Source organism: Myiozetetes cayanensis, unplaced genomic scaffold, assembly GCF_022539395.1.
Source record: "Myiozetetes cayanensis isolate MyiCay16 unplaced genomic scaffold, myiCay2020 scf9, whole genome shotgun sequence".
NCBI lineage: Eukaryota > Metazoa > Chordata > Aves > Passeriformes > Tyrannidae > Myiozetetes > Myiozetetes cayanensis.
The window spans coordinates 30,665,263-30,683,690 of NW_026088185.1; the positions used below are offsets into that span (position 1 = coordinate 30,665,263).

At 38.5% G+C, this 18,428-nt stretch overlaps 1 protein-coding gene across 1 annotated transcript in view; it reads right to left on the bottom strand.

The window, feature by feature from the left end:
- MARCO (macrophage receptor with collagenous structure) overlaps positions 1-18,428 on the bottom strand; it is a 923,899-nt gene that overhangs the window by 904,590 nt on the left and 881 nt on the right. The window lies entirely within an intron of this gene.

Below are 18,428 nucleotides of genomic sequence, written 5' to 3' on the forward strand. Positions count from 1 at the left end.
GAGTGGGGATTTTGAATTTCTTTTCCCAGCAGATAATTAGCAGTGGAAGCAAAAATCTGAAAGGTCAAAGTGGAAGTTGAACGCAGGTGGTCCAAGTGAAAGTTGATTAGTTGATAACTGGCTACCTGATGGCCTTTGAACCTTAAAAACTAGCCAAAATCAAAATAATTCTGTAGATATTTGCTTCAGCAAAGTCAGTAAGTAACTTGCCAATATAAAAGACTGGGAGAATTTGATCAGTAGTTATTATTTCCAAACCTCTCCCAGACACAATTTTTATGAAGATTGAAGTCTGAAAAAAACAGCCTTTCTTGAAGCATATTAAATAGCATCTGACAAAAATAGAAGCTGACTAATCTAATGTAACAGATTCATTAATGAAGGATCACTAATTGCACTCATTTCACATTAATTACTGTAAGATATATAGTCTAATGACCTTTGATTACTAAGTCTTTGTGGAGGAAGCTGAAACCTTATTAACTTTCCTCCTCCTTCCCATACAAATGATATGAAATTCTTGAATCCTACCATCTTTTACATAGTGTATTTTAGTTCCTTCTTGTTTGTTCTCTTCAGCTACAGTACCCATAGTCTTGAAGGACACTCTCATTCTTTTTCTATGTCTTCTCAAACCTTCCTGAAAAGACATTTTTTTCCACCTGCTTTTTCTACATGTCAGAGGAATTATCCTAAGTTGATAATGAAAACATTTATGAGTGTTTCTTTTCATAACTCTGTTGTCTACTATGTTCATTGTAGTGTGCCTCAACAAATCCATCATGCTTTCTGCATAATTTTCTTTTTCTCCTGCCAGTGCCTGCCTATAGTCTTCTCTCATCAGTCAAAACTGCCTTGAATATTATATATCAAGTTCCTCTTTTAAATTTTACCTTTTCCTACACACAGATCTTGTATTTGTAGCTGATTTTTACATTGTTGACAGCCAGAAAAAAGTTTAGCTATTAATAGACTAGTTTAGTTATTAATTCAGTACAGATCTAAAAGTGAATCACTAAATATTTTGTTTTTAGTGGCATGAAGCCTGACGTCTTCAGGCTGATTAAGTCCTAAATCTTTTTGCTTCTTATCGCCTCTTCACTGCTGTGACTTGACTAACTATTGAGATCAATCAGCTCCAAAATTATTTTCACCTTCCATGCCTGGTCTGACATATCTGCATGGCCCAGGCAGCCACCTGCTATGTTTGGGGTATTTAATTTAGATGATGCCTTAATCACTCTCTTATTCTCTGACAGCAAGGAGCTCAGTTACTCCAAACTCCAGTTATGATTTGTTATACCAGAATCTCTTGTTAAGGACAGGGATCTTAAAACACACCACCCATAACCACCACTAAAGCAGGACCTCTGTGAAGGTCTGAGCAGGCAGAGCCATTTGGTGGCACAATTTGCAAACCTTTGGTGAGATCTGCCCTTGGTGCAGGACCAGTAAAAGCTTTTGCTGTGCAGTCTTGGGACACCCACCTGCTGCAGAGAGCAGAACATGTCTAGTGGCAGTGGGACTTCATTCTCACTGGGGGTTTATGTACTTTCTGTGGCACCTGGTGCCTAAGCCTGCAATAAAAAGCTCAGTCTGTATTTGGTTTACTGATATATATACTTGTACAGCAATAACATAAAGCTACAGTGCTGAAGTTCATAGAAACATGACACATAACAACACTGTAGAGAGGATAAAAACATCAATGCCTTTATCCACAAATGCAGAGCACTTTCATTTTTTTCAGACTCAAGTGATTAAAAAACCCTTCCTTCAATTCCAGCTGTGACCTTTCCACATGTTTAGTATCCATTTTAATGGTGTAGTAAAGTAAAAGGTAACTCACTCTTTCAGCAGAAATTAAATTTTACGGTTGCTTTATTATGGTTGGTTTAGCTGGAGAAGGTCTCTCTTGAACGTTTTAAGATACTCTGCAAATAGTCCCAATACACAGCTCAGATAAACAAAGAATACTCATTCCTGAAAGGAAAAGCAAATGCAAGGATTGCTTCTGCCAACATTATCCCAACTGTACTGCAAAGGCTGCTCCACCCTGAGGTTACTGCTGAGGATGTTACAGAAGGGAGGCATGAGAGAGGGATTGTGCTTCTATTGTTAGCAAGCAGCATTTCCAGGTACTAATAAAAATAATTTATCTTTTTTTGTTCTCAGCAATTGCCAGATGAGATGAACATCTCGTCTTTATGAGGGCTCACTAGGAGTGCTGCCTTACGATCTCGCCCAAGGCTGTTTCAATGCCATATAAATAACTGTGTAACACAGGGTATTCAACCCAGAATTGCAAGTAATGGGAACTTTATAAATCCAGTTCATTTTACATTTAAAAGAATTCGTGTAAGAAATTAAGTTTCTTAAAAAACAGGCACTGGCCCAGCAGTTTGGCTGATCAGGACAAATGACAGGAAGCCCCATTTCAGCTGTCTAATTAGGGGCTCAGACCTGGAGGTTGAGGTAAAATTTAATTCCTGTAATGCCCAAAAACTGGTATATTGTTGGTGCTATTACACGTCAGAAAACACAGTGGGGAAGTGTGAAATACTACCAAAAACAAACCCTCAAAATTCAGAAATCTTGCTTCTAAAATCACTTTTTATGTGATCATGCCACATCCCTGGAAGAGCTCAAGGCGAGGCTGGATGGGGCTTTGGGCAACCTGATCTAGTGGAAGGTATCCCTACCCACAGCAGCAGGGTTGGAATAAGATGACCTTTAAGGTCTTTTCCAACTCAAACCACTCTACAACTCTATGATTCTATAATATTTTCTGCTGTCCTGCTAGAACTGAAGAACTAGGTATTTCAGACCAACCACCTGCCCTGCTTGTTTTGCCACAAGGGTTTTCATAGAGGTATTTCAAGATAAAGATTACCACTTCTACAATTTTGCTCTTAAAATTGTGAAAATTCTTAGCTCCTTTGCAAGGTAGTATATTTGCAATGTATGAATGAAATAGGTCCATTAAAAAAATGCCATCTTCAGAAAGTTAAAAAAAAAAAGGTGACAATTTGTTACAGACTACAGTGGTGAGAATGATTGTTGCTGACTTCTGTTTATCCCTCAAGATTGAAGCTTTTCAGGTTTCTCCAGGTGGCTGTAGTTTACCACTGTTTGTGTCTTTGACACTGTCTTAAATCCGTAAAAGTCCTGAGATGGCTGAACTAGCAAAACAAATCCTTGATCTTATGCATGTGCACACCTCAAGTATCCCTCAGATGACAATCTGAGGACAAGGATGGCCTCTTTAATACACATCTGCTCCTGCTCACTGGAAATGCATACTGAACTCAGTTCAAGTGAGTTTGTTTGTTAGTAAAGATCAAAAGAGACATTTGCAGAGACAGCCAGGCCATAATCCTGTCACTGTTGTTAATGCACTTCCCACCCAGAGCTCAGTCTTTCTGCAGCCACATTCAGCTCCAGGAACGAGAACCATAAAAGAGAGAAAATCAGGTCAGAAAAGCTGAAAAGGAGAACAGTGAGAAAGTAAAGAGCCACCAGGAAGAAGTCCCTCCAGAAAACCACAGGAATGAGTGTAAAATGATGCTTGTATCTCTACTCACTATATAAACATAGCAGGATTTCTTGCTCTGAACTTGATCTCTCTAAAAAGAGCTATGTGGAGTTCCACAGTGAGCTCACCGAAGTTTTTACACTTGGCCATGGTGAAGCAGCAGCTGGGCATTTCACTGGAGTGATTACACACGAATTTCAAGGGTTGCAAATGCTGTGGAAGTTGTTTCTCTGTAAAATATTTCCCACCAAAAAAAATTCATCAGAAGTAAACAGTTAGGACTTCTGAGAGTTTAAACAAAGTCTCCATTTTTCATGTGAGAGCACAGAAATAGAAAATATAGCACTGGATATGCTCCAAAATGCAGTCAAGTGAGCCAAAACTGGAGGGATTTTTATCAATGTTCTGCAAAGATCCTATCAGCAATCCAGAGTCAGAGAAAGAAGATTTATTTAACTATTCTCAGGTTGATTTAATAGACAGTTCTCACTCATTTTCCTATTTATTTTTTACACTGACTTTTGTGATAAAGCAATGCTTTTTATGTCTAAATGTAACTGTGTACTTACACAGCTGTGTTGTTTAGAATTATAGGACTTTGATCTTCTTTTTAAGTTATGCTGCATAAGTGCTTCAGAGCAAGATGTAGCCAATAATGTACTACCTGCATTTACAGTGTCCTCAGATAATTACAATATCTATATTTTGAATTAAAAGCAAATATTGCAGTCTAACAGTCAAAGACAAGCAGACAAGGCTGTGGATCCATTTCAGTGAGCCATTGTGAGTCAGACAGAAAGGACATTTTGTAACTGTCTGCAAGTATCAAATGTTAAAAAGCATTTCAATAAGGTAATAAATGTATGACTTCTTTTTATATCATTTATAAAGAAAATGAGCCAAAGAAAAATGGGGTTTATTATCTCACTTTGCTTTGGCAGTGACATTACTGGAGGAGAGCACAGGTGCCAGTTATGGGAAACACAACCTCTGATAACACGTTTTATGGGTTTTGATTTTAGACTCCCATTCATGAGCATGCATAATGTTTTGAGGTATTATTTTTTTACACCAATAAAAAACTCAATGTAAGATTTTATGTGTGGCATTTTGTCACATGAATGGTGAAATGTTAAAATAAGATCAGCTGAAACATATACCACATACTTCATTATCTCCTGTGAAATGAATATCTGGATAATTGGCAAAGCAAAAATCTTTGTTATAAGGATTTATGAATTGAATAAAATTACCTCCTGCCACATGAATTTCTGTAAGACTGAGATTTTCTTTTTTGCTGAAAAACATCAGGAATTATGAAGTGTATCCTAAGATATTTCTTTTAAGAATGACACTTTTTTTCAAACATGGAAACTCCCTTTCCATCCTTTCTTGCCTTCCAGGTTAATAGTGTTTAGTTTAAAATACTCTCAAAATCTCAAATCCAACTTCTCTGTCAGTTCTTAAATGAGCCTCCTTTTCATATAACTGAACTGGTAACCCCATTTGCCAGAACCTTTACCCAGTACTAACTAGTACAAACTATTCAATGGGGACTGTACCTGCTGAAGTCTGTACCTGTAAATGAAACTTGTCTCTTTGACTGTAAGGAAGGAGTTTTAAAGGGTGAGAAAAAGTACAAAAATTAAGCTTACCCCAGAGAAAAGTGGGGAAAGTTAGCATGGATAATTCAGAGAAAAAACACAAGTGGTCAGGCATTTCAAAATAGTAGGAAGGCCTTTTAAAGTGCTCTGATTAAGTTTAGACAATACCTCAGTATTCAGTAAGGACAAGAATTTAAGGGCAGGTGCATTGCAACGACACTGACAGTGATTAGGGGTTTTCAGTGATGTATCCAGGTTAGTTAGGAAGGCAGACTTCCAATGGGACCTCAAGTGAGTCACTTTATCGCTCCATTTTCAGCTTTAAAATGAAAATAATATTTTCTTTCTCTTGACATTTATTGGGAAGCTTAGTACTAGATATGCTAGTCCACGGATCATGAATGTTGAGTACAAAGTTTTACACATAATCTAATTATCTGACATTTTCAGTCTAAACTTAAAATATTAAAGTATGTTAGCTCTGAGCCCTGGAAGAAAACAGCTCTCAACAACATGAAACCACTAGAATGTGTGAAACACCAAAGATGCCTCACTCTACTGCTGCTCCTGCTCTCCCTGTGGTTTCCAGTTCATGATGATGATAAAGGACCTGACAGTCTGATGTTACGGTCATGCTTATGCAGTTCACTTTTTTCAGTGTATCAGCCAACAGCATAGACAAACCACCTGCCTGTGAGTGATAATGAACTCTGTTGCTTCTTCCATGTCCTAAGGAAAAGTCAGCATTTACAGTACCCAAGATCATGTCACGTTTACTCTACCTCTGGTCCTCATAGGCGTTTTTCTCTCAATGTCACCAGGGCAAGTCATGAAGTTGCTTTTCTTTTTCACTGCATTTACACAAACGTTACCCTTGTTTCACACTATGGCATAAGCAAGAACTCCTTCAGCTTAGCATAAATAAATTTAGATACAGGACACAATAGTGGCACTGTAGAAATAAAGGCTGCATAGAGAGAGAAAGGAGAGAGTATTATTTACTCTTTGCTAGTCTTTCCTAGCACAATACATCTCTGAAACCCAGAGGTCATTTTTTGTGAATGTAACAAATACATTCATATCCACCAAGGGTAATAAATATTGCAAATTAAGCTGAATAATAACTACACTGTCTATTTCATTTCTACATGAGAGGCACACATGGGACTTAATGTAAGCCAGTATTTATAATGCGATATATGGTATGAGTCTCATTCAAAGTTAGAACTGCAGAAATGCCACAAACACATAAATTTACTGTTACCGCCTGAGGAACAAGTGGAAAAACAAAATCACTGCAAACAACCAACGTGCGTGGAATTCATAATGAATATCTACTTTTTTAAAGTTACGACTTTTTTTTTTTTTTTTTGTGAGGAGATCTTGGCATTTAAAAGGCTGAAGAAGAAAGGTAATGCAGTAAAGCAATTACTAGAAAAATGCTATTTGCCATGTTTTTAACTGGATTGATTGTTTCAAATGTACTCTAGCCCACACGAGCCTTCAAAATATTTCTAGAAGTAACAACTAGGGAATCAAAAATAGAATCACAACTTTTTGTGAAGAATGGATGGCAGGAGGGAAAAAAAGGCACTCGCTGCCATAAATAAGCATAAATAAATATAATCTAAAGTAAGTTCTGGGCTGCTGGCATGTAAACAAAAGAGTATGCAATTTATACTAGAGTTTCTAAGATTTTTGGTGACACAAATGGAGCATATAAAAATTACAGCTCTACTGTTCCAACCAGCTATTTATGTGAAGTAGGTTTGTGACAGGATGTTTGACTTCAGATTCTTGTGGAGGTGAAGGAGAATGAACAAGTAACAGCTTCAGTTGGTATAATAGCAAGTAAACTCTGGAGACAAGAATATGATAATTAATAAAAAATAGAGGAAGTAATATGTTTAAAAAAGATCTTATTTATCACATCAGACAGACCTGGGATTCATTGCATTTCCTTCCAGTGGGAATTTTGGTAGGTTACCAAGTCCACAGATACATACTTTGAGTTTTAGATTCCTACCAAGTTATCCAAAGATACTGAAGAGGGCCTAAGATTCCATAATTGGGTAGTTCCTGTTTTAGGAAGTTAAAAGCCATATTTTCTGCTCACCTAATTTCTGCACCCAGAACTTTAGCAGTTCTCTGAGGACAGCAGATGTCCAGCATAAGTAGTATGTCTTGCTGGAGCCTAGCACTCCTCCAAGAACAGAGCTATCTGTGTTTGGACAGCAGCACTGAAGCAGTAGGAACCAGAAAACATCCTGTCTTTTTTTTTTTTCTTTGATAATATTTACCCTTTACTAAATTTTTGTTCTGATTACCTTTTTCAGGTCCACGATGGCAGATTATTTGCACAGTTAGAAACATAGTAACCAATCCAGATTCTGAAGGTGGCATTAGTGTTTTCTTTCCTAAATCCCTAATTATTTTTTTTCCTGGCCCAAGGTGTCTTGTTCCACAATTTCAGTGGGAAAAAAAATGTGTCTAGGAAAAGCATTTCACTGTATCCTACATGCAAAAAGCTATCATGGAAATGGGAGTTATATTGAAAGAGTAATAAGAAACCTGAGGAAGGCTTTCCTATTTGTAAAAGATCTTGCTGTGTTAATATCATTAGCAGAGGTCATCCTAAGGCCTGGAACATGTGAGAAGACCCAGTAATTCATTTCATTGTAAGAGATGTGTGGCTGTGTTCAGCACAGCTTAGAAAGACATCACAGCAAGTGCCACATTGGAGTCATCATTACTGCTCTTTTCTTTACAGACAAATCTACTCCAGTGTAAAACATCTCCAGGAGGAGTTTTCTTAAGCAGTTGTGTGCAAACCAATACAGAAGGTAAGAAATGCTACCATATTGAAATAATTTATGTATATGCTCCAATTGGATCCTTTACACCAGTTCAAGAGTTAAAAGTCGAAAAATTTCCTCTTTAGAATGACAGCAAGTGGCTTTTTGCATCTTTACGCGCCTGCAATGCACGCTTTTAAACTCAGGGGTGTTTTTAGCATGTTTTTAACACATCCCTGCCTCTGGCTCTTTCTGTGTCCTTAAGCAGGAACACCAGAACACTGTTGCTCCACGATGCAATCAGTGTCCTGGGTCCATTCCTCTGGCAAGTTATAGCAGACTTCCCTTTCAGGGGAACTTATAGTGTATTTGGATTGGATTTGGATTGGACTGGATTTTTTTAAAAAGCAGGTATACAGACCTTTATTCAAGTACATACATGTGTGCCTATATTAGATAAATATATATATTATATATATTATATATATTATATATATACACATATAAAATCCTATCTAGAGTGTGATAAATAACTCTCCATATACACCTATATGCACATATATATTTATTTCATATATATGCTTATTTATAGCTTTGGATGATAGCCTTTATTTGAAGAATTCTGGGCCATACAGAAAAGTGAGCCAGCATTTATTAAAGACGTTCTCTCCAGCAACTTTGGTTATCAAGGCTTGCCAGAGTTTCAGTGCTTTCCCAGCCATAAAGGCATGTACAGTCAATCTTCTTGGAACCCGGGATGTGAGAGTTAATGAAATTTGACAGCTGATTGATGTCAGATGCAGCACTGAATTTGGAAACCCAATTACCTCCTTCCCTCTCAAAGCAGAGGTCATTCCAGTCAACACGACTGTATTGCCATGCTTTGCAATTCAATCTGAGAAGTTGCAGGAGATTCCCCTCTTCAGAAAAGCCAAATATAAAAGGGAGCAAAACTTACAGATGAAGATGACACACACTGTCCAGTGACTGCCCACACGAGCCAGGTGGAAATGTGAAGTTATCCTTTCTCCACACAGACAAAGGTTATTTCTATTAGTAAGCTGGTTGTCTGTAGTTGAAGGTGGAAGGACAATACTCTATGGTAATTCCTCAGTTTCTTAATCCTGTGTCTTTTTCCCTATTGACAAATCTTTCTGTCCAAAATACTAATGGTTCATACCAATTTTTATACTCAAAGTTCAGGAGAACTCTATACTACATTTGATACACTGAAGATGATATAACTTCGGTAGAGCTGGGACAAATTGCACCGGCAGAAAAATTTAGCCAGCTTTCTAATCTCACACTCAGCTCATTAGGCTCTGCTTGTCTAAAAATGGAACTGCTGTAACTTGTTGTGCAGAAGCAGAAATCACTGTGTTGAATTCAGATGGGCAGAAATGAAGATACAGTGATCTCTGTCCTTTCTTGATTCTTTTAACTTATTAGCATGGAACAAACAAATGTGGATCTTCACCTGGTTGGCATCTGCTCTGGATTTAGTTTTTAGCAATTAGGTGCTGTTTAAAAACATTATAATGTTAATATTTACTGAAAAAAAATGAATTTTTTTTGGAAATGCAGAATAGTTCCCATAGCCCCTTGAGGGAAAATAAGAAGAAAGAGATTGACCAGACCTGTGGTAGAGAAGGACTACAATCATTACAATTGTCATCCAGGGTTTCTCCATGATACTTGAGGTAGTAAAACAGAGCATTAGCTTCTTATTAGAAGTATTTTGAAACACTCTCTGTATGAAAGAAGTGAAACTATTGCACCTCAGCAATCCAGTGTCAGGCCTGACTCTTCTTGCTCACCCACCAGTATAAATCAGAATCACTCTAGGGAAGGATTTACAGTGCAATTTTGTTCACATAGTGAAAACTTTGCATGCAAAGTAATGAGGACACCATTTTTTTAGAGCTCTCCCAATCTTAGTTTTCAGTTTTGAAGAGGTAGAAACCTCATCAGCCCTGACAGAAATGAGACTGCCCCTGAAAGTATGCCACCTCTCTGGTCATGGGTAAAGCTGTTACAAAGCATTTGTTTATTTATCCCATTCCTTTTTTGGGTCAACTTGGCAGTTTTCAAGATACTTTGAGAGCATTTACCGTAATTATCTACTTATGCTTATTGCAAATCTCTGCCTGTGAAGACTCATGAACATCTTCATAAACATGATCCTCACCTTGCCTCAATTCTGCTCCATGCAGCAGAGCCCTACAGAAGCATCATCCCTCTGGCTGTAGGGGAACTGTGAAGAGGAAAGAAGTCTGCAGACTCCTGTACAGCTCTGCTTGGATATATAGACCAGTTGAAGAATTAAAATGACTCACTGGCTGTTATGTCTTACATAACAGTAATGTCTTTATCACCATGACACAGTAGTAGCCACCAGTGTAAACTCTGTTTTCACCAAGTCCTGTTTGTAACAAAAACAGCTGGGTTTTAAAAAAGCAGGATATAACAGTAGGTGAATGCTAAAGGTAAATGGTAAAAGGAAATCACAGGTATCATCCTTTCCAAGGAGTAACTGAGACAGATCTCACAGGTCCTCATTAGCTGGTTGTACCCTGTGTCGTGGTGGAGGAGCCACAGAGGAGCTCTGCCTGTCTCCTGGAGCCCATAGTGAGTGAATTCCCATCTCCAGCCCTTCTGAAACACCTCAGCAGTGTGGCTGTTTGGTTTGGTACCAAGGCCCAGCTGTGACCCTCTGTGCTACACAAAACCACAGGAGAGCCTGTTGCTTCCCCCACCATCAAAGAGCCACATGTTCCTTTCTGCAGCCCAGACAGGACTGTCTCCAAAATCCACACCAAATACCTTACACCCCAAATAATTACTACTGTACTTGGCAACAGCTGCTTCAACTAAAATACTTAGTGGGAAAAAACTTTCAAGAATAGATAAAAATTAAAGAGTTGCTAAAGCTTTGATCCAATATTAATTTGCACATCTGCCACTGGATTTAGTGAAATGAGAAGTGCACAGCAAAAGATGATGAAAAGATTAGTTTTTTTCTTGTCTATTTTTCAGTGAGCATAAAACAACAGCACAACAGCTTTCATGTGGTCCTGCAGCAATGCTGCTGGTTGTACTGCAGGAAAATCACCAAATCATAGAACCATTTAGGTTAGAAAAAACCTCTAAGATCCAACCACTAACCTAACAGTGCCAAGTCCACTACTAAACCACATCTCTAAGTACAACATTTACACATTTTTTGAACACTTACAGGGATGGTGATTCCAGCACTTCCCTAGGCAGCCTGTTGTCATGTTTTTCTGAATATCCAATCTAAACCTTCCCTGTTGCAACCTGAGGCCATTTCCTCTTGTGCTATTGCTTGTTACCTGGGAGAAGAGACTGACACCTGCCTCAATGCAACCTCCTTTCAAGTAGTTGTAGAGAGCAATGAGGTCTCCCCTGAGCCTCCTTTTCTCCAGGCTAAACATCTCCCTCAGCTGTTCCTCATAAGACTTGTGCTCTAAATCTTTACTCAGCTCCATTGCACTTCTCTGGACTCACTCCAGCAACTCAATGTCTTTCTTGAAGTGAAGGGCCCAAAACTGAAAACAGAATTCGATGTGTGTCACAGGGTGACTGAAGGATCCTTCAGAACACAGACAGGTTTTATGCTTGGACATTTATATGATGTTTTGAGGCCCAGTTTTCTCACTTCAGCTTCCCTTTGGCATGTAGCTGCAAACATTTGGGTCTTCCACACTGCACTCTGTGTGTGTATATAGAGCTGCTCTCATTTAATTTAAAGGAGTGTTTTCCGAAATGACACGCTTGAAGAGCAGTATTATTCCACACCAGTTGTCTATCCCTCAACTTAAAATATCTTTTCTTGGTACTTTTTGCAGTTGAATCAGTTATTCTGCCATGAAGTGGAAGATAATACCAACCTAACACATGTAACACTAGCTGCAGATTGTTGCCTCCATTTCCACTTGTGTTCAGGAGGAGGAAGGAGGGAGAGTGTATGGTTATTCCAGCCCAGGCAAGGCCAGAGGTAACCCAGTGCTGCAAAACCTGCTCCTGGTGGGGCTCATGGGTAAACCAGCTCCCTTCATGTCCTGGTAGCTCTCAGTGGGGCAGTGAGTCACTCACAGCAACACAGTTTTTTTCCCCCTGCATTTTATGTGCAGCACAAAAAAAAAAAAAAAAAATTCCATCCAGTAGATGAAACTGAGCAGAAGGACAGTCTTCCTTCATGCCAGTCAAAATTCCTGGTTACTTGGTTCATGGATGATGGGAAAGCTCCCCTTCAGCCAGCACATAAACTGACATAAACATAAACATCTCTCCTGAGCACATGCAATTGCTCAGTTTTACGTTTCATATGTGTGGGAGACATCATTATGCAGTGTACACCCTCTTTTGAATTTACATGTCTGTAATTAATTATTAAGCAAAAACCAATAACCTGGAAGAAAGTGATACAGCCCTATTATCTCATCATTTGTTAATGGTGTTGAATAATTGGCAAAGAATATCTACCTGCTCTTTGACAAATATGTACTATAGCTAATTAACTCAGGTAAAACAGAGAGTATCCCACAGACACCTGGCCTTCAACCTCATGTCTGATGCAATAATCCTTTCTTTCATTTAAAAAACATATGAAAAAAACTAAGTCCAGGTCATATATCTGGATTCAGGAGAAACTCCACTCTGAATAGTGCTGAAGTAGATCTAGTTACACTTTCATGGGAATTAATTTTGAACTAACCATGTTATAAAAAGTTTAGGATGAACAAAGTCTGCTCTTTGAAAAAAAAAAAAAAAGAAACCATCCATACCTTTCCTTTAGGCTTTCAGCAATATTGACAGGGTTTTCAGGGCAAAATGCAATTTTAAGAACTCAGAATCTTTTGGCTGGGATTTTAAAATTTCACCCCATTCCAAATGTCACTTTTTCATTTAAGCCACTACCTTGAGGGTCTGTAAACCTGTGGATACAAATTTATTCCTTTTTAAGCAGAGTTTAGAATTTGAATTTACTGCTTCACTTTAGAATATGTAAAGGTTTAACTAGATGGCATAATCTACCCTTCTCTTTTATGAAAAAAGAAAATAAAATTTCGAGCTGAATTACATTATTCCAAGCCTCCTTTGTGTTCTACATACATTACTGATATAATTTTCTGCCAGAGATAATAATCATTTTGAGAAATTTATCTCCTGGAAAGCTCCAGCTACAGCAGCCCAAATCGCATTTTCCAAGAGTAAATGATGAACTGGCTTTCCCCCCTGGTTAGGCTGCACAATTTGCACGTCAAGTGAGATTATCCTCATGATTTTACAGTTACTCAGCTCATCTCAAGGAAGATCATTTGCTGCAGGTGATGTCCAAGTTTTACTTCCTCACACTATGCAGCATTTGAAGAAAGACAGCAAACACTGACTTTAAAAGCCAATGGAATATAACTGTCACAAGCCTTCTGGTTGTTTGGTTCAGTCTTATAAAAGACCAACCTTGCATGGGATGACTTCTCATGAGTGAACATTGCTGGAAATAATCTTCATTAATGCTGTAGAAGTTATATTGTTATAAATTGGAACCACGCCATGCTGATTGAGTCACATTTTCCTCCTTTATTTACACCGGCTAGGGATGTATTGCCCTGCAATACATCTTGACACACGGCTGTTAAAATGGCCTCAGTGGGGTTTCTTTTGCCTTTGTTAGCTTTTTCTCTGCTAGCAAAAAAATAAATAACAAAGATAACTTTGTCATTTCTCTTTTTTTCCCCCAGCCTCCTCAGACAAAGGCCTGGAAGCGGGATCGGAGCTTGAAAACAAAATATAAAGGACTATTGTGTCCATAGCTGGATGAAGATTTTACAGAGAAGTATTTTCTGTGCCACAAATGTCAGTTCATAAACAGAAACACTCTGCAGCAGTTTGCCAGATTCAATGAAGTTTCATTTAGGGAAAAAGTAGTTCTTGAAGAGCTTAAGGGAGGAAGACCCCATTGACAGAGCTGTGCTGCTGTGAGCTGAGCAAGACAGACAGGAAAGGAGAAAAGGACAAAATCAGATAATCCAGAGGGAAAAACTCCCATAAATTTGCCTTTAGGAAAGGGACAAAGAGAAAACGTTGTTAAAACCTTACAAGACACTGGCAAGACAGTGTCTCTGTGGGAAGTATAAGCTTTGGGATGCAGTGGGACATAGCTGTGCTCTTCTTCTGAGCCTCACCCATAGAGTCACAGAATGGTTTGGGTTGGAGGAGATCTTCAAAGACCATCTCATTCCAACCTCCCTGCCATGGGCACGGACATCTTGCACTAGATCAGATTGTTCACAGCCCCATCCAACCTGACCTTATACACAGAGCATGGTTCATCCACACCAGCCTCAAAAAGATGTATCATCATCATCATTTTTTTTTCTCTATTTTCATTCGTTTATTTTCATTTCCCAACATGAAACGATCAAGAAATGGGAGCAAGGCTAATACAGTCATAGAGAAGCATAGCCTGACCTGAAAGCAGCAGGTTTGGCAGGAAAGTGCCAGGATATCACACACTGCTTAACTGCTGTCCCTGATGCCACCAAAGCAGCCATGGCTGCTCACATCCCCTCCCGGCTTTCTGGGTGGCTCACACAGGATTCAGAGAGATCTTCACTACTGGTATGGAAAATCAAACAAATGGCTGTACTTTCCTGGTCTCTCATGTTCCTGCCTGTGCACTCACATCTGAAAGAAAAATGCAATCTGTATTACTTTGAGCAGTTTTCTTTCATATCACCCAGGTAATGCAATCACACCCATTTCCTTACGAACCCGAATGTTCCCTAACAACATTATTTTGCTTTCTTTGTAGCTGAGGCTCTTTCAGGATCAAAAGGAATTTAAGCGCAATTAGGTTAACCAGGCCTTGGAGCACTGAAACCCAGCAAAAAAACCTAACAAATGATGGAGTGGGCCAGATCTCAATGTGCTTCTCTGCATTGAATCCAAAACTTGTGCAACAAGATGCTGCTTGTTATCCCTGGATATAAGTGGTTCAGACCCTCTTGGGCCTCAAAGAAGAGATTTATTCAGTCTAATTTAGGTGGGTTTCTTTTAATCATTCTATTTTTCCATCAGCTACATCAAGGGGTGAATTTGCTTCTCAGCCTTCCCCCACTCATAATAAATGAGAGGCTGTCTTGCAAACAGGAGAGTCCTAATTACATTGAAAATATATCCTGTGGTAAATGTCAGCTACAGAAAAAATCTCGCTTCTGTAGGGTGCTTTTTCACCTTGGATTAAAACTATTATTATTGTAAAATATTCACTTATTCTCTAATCATAATTGCTGAAGCACATAGTATTTCCTTTTATTACCCCTGTACTTTGGCAGTAATATGGAAATACATCACTATCAACCTTTGAATGTTTCTGTGTGTTTAAAGCTGTCTTGATTAACCTGCTGGTATGCCACAAGTCCTGGGAGATTCTAGACTTAATCATAAATAGCTTATTTATTGGGAAGGTAGTTTGAGATCCTTATTAATTAATTTATTAATTTATTTATTTATTTTTCAAGTACACAAGCCTTTTTGAAGTCTACATTACTTCCTGTAATAGATGCAGTATAATCCCATACTTACAGGCTTCAAATAGACTACATTTCAGAAGCCATTTGGTGTTTTGAGTTCACTTCATAAAGAATTTGCTTGTCTTTAAAACATTTGAGTTTCTTCTGCCCTAAACACAAAAAAATCTCTAGAGACACAAATATCAGAAAGTATATGAATAAATGGAAAGCACTTGCATACTAATACAGTCCTATTCTTGCTCTTTGTCTTATAAGAAAGCAACTATTCATTGCAACCAGTTTTGGCACATGTTGGTAACTTCAGCAAACAGATGCCAGCACCACACAAAAGAAACTTATCAAGTCCTGTTGTGTTTTTTTTTTAATTACTTACATAATGCAAAACCTCAAAATCTTTCAAAAAACTGCCAAAGAATCACAATTTACCTAAGTGGAAATTCATCTTCCTTTTTCTTCCCCCCGTCGCCTCTGGTCTACAATTACATCCTTAACATTGTAATACCTATTTAAGAGAAGAAAAAATAAATGATAGGACAATCTATTTCTTGTGAAAAATACTTCCTGGAGAAAATAAGCAATAAGTAACCTAGAAAGCGATGCTTTGGACATATCAATGTCTTTAATGTGTAAATATTTTGGTCATTGTCTGATTTTGTAAGTGCTCTAACTCTGAAGCTTTTGGTGTCAGTAGGATGGTCCTGAGTAAACACGATGTCAACCACATTAAGGGCAAAAGCTCACCATATTTCTGCATATCACAGAGGTAAAAAGATGAAAAGATCAGCTGAAACTCTCCATTAAAATGGCATTTCTAGGAAACATCTTTCTCTAAGCAGGAATGCCACTGAAGATTTCCATTCTCAAAATTTCCGCATAAATGAAACCAAAACATCACCTGTCCTGTTCTCAAGAATCTGTTGCTAGTCATAAATACATGTTTTGAGAAAATGCTTTATAAAGGAAAAGCACAATAAACCTCCCTAAAACATCTTTAAAAAACAGCTGGAAAAACCATAAAAACTGCATTGAAAATTCAATGCAAAAATAGAAAAGAACTGAACATAGGGTGAAAGTCATTTCTAGAGGTGTAAGGTGCCATCCCTTAAGAGAGGCTGGGCTACATCTCATCTGCTAGGGACAGATGTTTGTCTAACCTGGCATCTCCAGTGATGGAAAGTCCAGAGGCTTTTTTTACTGCTTACTATGCTCAGTATTACAAAGCCCTTTTTAAAGCCTGACCTAAATCTCACTCGCTGAAAATTATTCCTTTTATTTCATATACTGTTCTAAGTAGACATGGAGGATAATTTATTACCTTATCTTTGCAATAACTCTAAAATGGCTCTAAGTACACCACATATGCCTTTTGATGGTTATAATTTTAACTAAATCAGGTAATTGGAAGCTTAACTACTGTCTGAAAATTATCACATCTTAAATAAAATATAGATAAATAATGCCACTCCTTAAAAACTATATTTAAAAATATGAACCATGTTAGGAAATGTTTTAGTTTAATTAATTATCAAGGATGATCACAGTGAATTTACTTTGCAGTGTTATTCCCATGTATTTACAGCTGAGAGATTCAAAATTAGTAGGACACAAGGCAACAACTGATTCAAAATTAAATAAACATGTTTATGAAAAAGGGGTTCTAATAACCGTTCCTGAACTTATAACTACTCCGTAAAAAGGGAATTAATGCTTAGTTTGCATATGGAGATGGCTATTATGATTTTGAGTAAGAAAACTACTTAAGCACAGTGATTAAAATAAGGCTGGTATTTAATTACTTCCCTGGGCTGTGCATATCTATAAAAATTACTTTCCCCACTTCTGAGTGGAAAACACTAGTAGATTCATAAAGCCTGAATATGGAGGGTCTTTGTTAAGCAGAAGGTAATTAAATACCTGGTTCTCACTCACTGCCTGGCTTCAGGCCGACTTCCCAGCCTCTCCACTTGGCAGCTCCAGACGAGGCTCAGACCTACTTCTACAGCCGTGGAGCCAGTAACCAGCACTGTGCACTCCTGTGGCCACGCCTTAACCCTCCCTGGCACATCCAGGAGTAGCACCAGCTCCAGGATGTCTGAAGGTAAATGTGCTCCTCCCAAACTGCCCAGATATAAAAACCCCAGGCAGCCTCTCACTCACCACTCTGGCACCACCAGTGCTCACCCCAGGTGGGTTTCAGCAGCCCAAGGGTCAGGAAAAGTTCCATGCATCTAAATCATTAGCACCACTCTAGCCTGGGAAGTTTCTTCCAAGTGATGTTGTGCTAAGGGAGGTTGATGGTGAGGTGCAGATTCTTGTCCATCAGGTGCTTGCTCAGCTGTACGTTGTGTGTATGACCGTAACATTCTAAATGGTGCATGTAACAGCAACTACACAGACATTCACCCAACTTGTTTAACATTCAGGTACCTTTGTTTCTCCTCTGTCCCTGGGAAAGCAGGAATTGCTCCTCTCCAAAGCTTGTGGCTGTGCACAGCACAAGGAGCTCTGTGGCTGCTGCAGGACTGAACCCTGCGAAAGATTCAAGCCTTGCCTTTTATCCCTCAGCCCCTCTGTTTCCCACAGATCCCTGGAGAAAATACAGTGTTCTGAGCTCCAGGAAGAGCAAGTGTATAAATCTGCTCTGGAAAGGGCTGTACATGATGCTAATCTAAATCCAAACCATTCAAGATACATTTTGAAAAAGCCATTAATTTATTACTTCCCCATTAGTGCACTGGGAAAATAAATTTAACTGACTTTTGCAATTACCTTATATTTTTTAAGTAGGATGAAGTAAAATGCATTAGGTCAAATGGTGATTTTTCCATCTGATCATCAAAAATGGAAAGGGACAATGGAGATAAAATTTGCTCGAATTCCTCACCACCTGGAAGCAAGTGGCATGGCTTTTTGAGTAGATAAAAGAGAAATATGT